Consider the following 2983-nt stretch of genomic DNA (forward strand, 5'->3'; position numbering starts at 1 on the left):
CTATAGATAGAAGTAAAAAATAGAAACTAGTAGTTATTAAAGGTCTAGACGTTCTTAGGTTAATAGAAAGAGTAATAAAGTATAAGCTTTACTCTAGAGAACTACTCTAGGTTAGCTACTACTAAATATTATAGGTAGAAATTTAAAATCTAAGCTTTAGCTCTAGAGTAAAGTTTATACTTAATATAGTTATAGTATAGAAGAAAGTCTAAGTAGAAAACGTTTTTATAGAAAGAAAGTTACTCTTAATACTTCTAGAGAATACTTTAACTACTCTAAAAGAAGACTCTATTACTATTATTATTATTATCTTCTAGCTAACTAGAATTATTATTCTAGAAGATAAAAGTTCTAGGTTAACTATTAACTAGGTAATAGTCTACGTAGATAATAGTCTAAGTATAGTAGATAAAAAAAAACTAAAATAGTATATATAGAACTTTCTAGATACTATAGTTACGCTACGTAATAGACTTATTTATTAACTTTATAGTAAATATAAGAGCTAGGTCTATAGTCTCTACTACTATAAGCGCCTCTAGAATACCTAGCTAGGTAAGTTAGCTATAGATAGTATAGTCTCTACAAGCTATAAGAATAAGAGGTGCTAGTAGAGTAGGTTAAGTTAAATTTAGCTATCTAAAGGTAAGGAGTTAAGGAAAGGCTCTAAGAGGCTCTATATACAGAGGTGCCGAGCGCCAAGGCGCTAGGTCAGGTCACGTGATAAGATCACGTGACCCGAGGTCATGTGACCCAAGGTAAATCCCCAAACCGGACCGTCACATCACCCCCCCTCACAGGGAGAGCTCGTCCCCGAGCTCTAAAATACGCCTCCTAGGTCCCCCTCCTTCTGAAACTCCCGCGTTATGCTCTCAACCGTCTCTTTCGGCCCGTAGTAAGTGTATTCGTGTCGGTTTCGAACTGGGAGCGCTTTTACAGCCACCACCTTCCCCCTAGGGAGAAAGAGGCTTGTTTCCGCGTCGGTGGGGCGGCTTTCTCACTGGCTCCCTTCTTGAACAATGCCATGAGCTCGGCAGGGTCTCGAATCGCTTAGCGGCGCCTTCGCGTTACCCTTGCGTCCCCTACCCTTTCGGGTTTCGAATCCTCCGCCGTCTCCTCTAGGGTCTCCTCTTTCTCGTACGCCTCGATCCAAGCACCCAATCGTGATGGCGGCCCTGGCTTCTCCGGGTATGCTGCGTGAAAGTCTCTTACCTTATAGGGAGCGTTGATAAAGCCTGCGGCATTGTACCAGGTAGGGTCAGGATCATAAGCAACCCATGCAGCGCGGTATTGAAGGCGATTTCGATAAAGACGGCTATCCAGGATTTCATGTACGGGCCATTCTGGATTGCCATCCACTTCAATAGGTGGCTGCTCAGGCTCTACCTGCCCTGGCAACGGCTCTGAGGCTTTTCTTAACCAATCGGCGTGGAAGACGTCATGCATACGCATATACGCCGGTAGCCGGAGCTGGAAGGAGTGACCCTTCATGGTAACAATCGGGTAAGGGCCGTACATCTGTTGATCGAGCTTTGCACTAGGCCGATTCGTTGAAAAGCCACGGGGTTTGACATAGACGAGATCGCCCACAGCGAAATCAGGTTCTCGGCGTTTTTTGTTTGCTTGAAGCGCCTGCCTGGCTTGCGCTTTCGCGATATTGCCTCGTGCAATTTCGGTGGCTTTTTTCACGGCGTCGTATCGCTCCTTAGCGAAATCCTGAGCTTCCTAGCGCGAGAGACGCTCACGCAGAGTAGGGGCTTTTATCGTACGCTCCTTCCAATCCCAGTAGTGTACCGGCCGATGTCCGAATTTAATTTCGTACGCTGTTAGTCCTGTGGTTTCATGCGGCAACGTAGCTTGTGCCCAATCCATGCAGGGCAGAAGGTCTGACCAATTATCCTGGTGGTAGTTGACGAATGGACGCAGACGCTGCTCGAGATATTGATTGACGATCTCCGTATTTCCATCGGTTTGCGGGTGGATATAGGCAACGACGGTTTCCTCGGTATCCTCTGGCGTATCTCCGGTATACCAATCCCGGTTGGCTCGAAGTTTGTCGTGCAAGCCGTCTCTCCACTGCTCGAAGGTAACACTCTTGCCATCCGATAACAAGGGTGGATCTGGGAACTTGGCGGAGCGCGTTGGTCGGCTCTCCGGCGCTCGCGACGCTAGGGGTGTGGCTGGCTGGTATGCAGAGGGGCGAGGACCTAAGATTGAATCCTCTAGCGGCAACGCGCTCGAATCGCGTATGATTGGTGTCGTAGGGAAACGCGTCGCGCGTTGAACTGGCGTAGCAGGTGGCATCTGGTCTCTAGAGCGGGTTAATCGCGCTCGCAGTTGCCGGATTTCGGCGTCTTTTTCGGCCAGGGTGGTAGCCTGTGTCTGATATCTCGCGTATACATCATCTCCCTCAGCGAGAGCGTCGGCGGCGATCTGGCGATACATGTGGATTTGTTGTTCATGTACCCGTCGTATATACAATTGGCTGACCATTTCGTCGACGATTTCGGCTGGCGTTTCTAGGAAGAGCTCTTGAAGCTCTTTAGCAGAGGCAGGGAGTGTATACGAACCCGAGGCCGACAATAGCTCTGGTATTACTGAGCTCTGGCGGAGCCTTGCGAGCTTCTAGTCGAAGTCGTTGTTCTGATTCTCGTCGGTTATCGCGTTGTGTTGCCGAACGGGGTTTTCGCGATAGAAATATCGATCGGCATATCCTGCTGGCAGGTTCGCTGCCCTGGATTCGAGGACCGTCGGGGTGAAGGGGTATTGTGGGGCCGAGGTCCTGCCTCTGGATCGGCTTCGCGAGGGTTCTCCCATGGTGTTCAGATTTATTCGGCTTTTCGATCGAGAAAGAAGCAAAAAAAAGGGGGGAGGTATCTAGCTGCTAGCGGAGCAGCGGGTTGTCAGTTCTGCTAGCGGGGCAGAGAGATTGTTGGCTCTGCTGGCGGAGCAGAGGATTGTCGATTTTTCGTAATTTCGTAAA

This window comes from Trematosphaeria pertusa, assembly GCF_010094035.1.
Source record: "Trematosphaeria pertusa strain CBS 122368 unplaced genomic scaffold BU26scaffold_1, whole genome shotgun sequence".
Taxonomy (NCBI): domain Eukaryota; kingdom Fungi; phylum Ascomycota; class Dothideomycetes; order Pleosporales; family Trematosphaeriaceae; genus Trematosphaeria; species Trematosphaeria pertusa.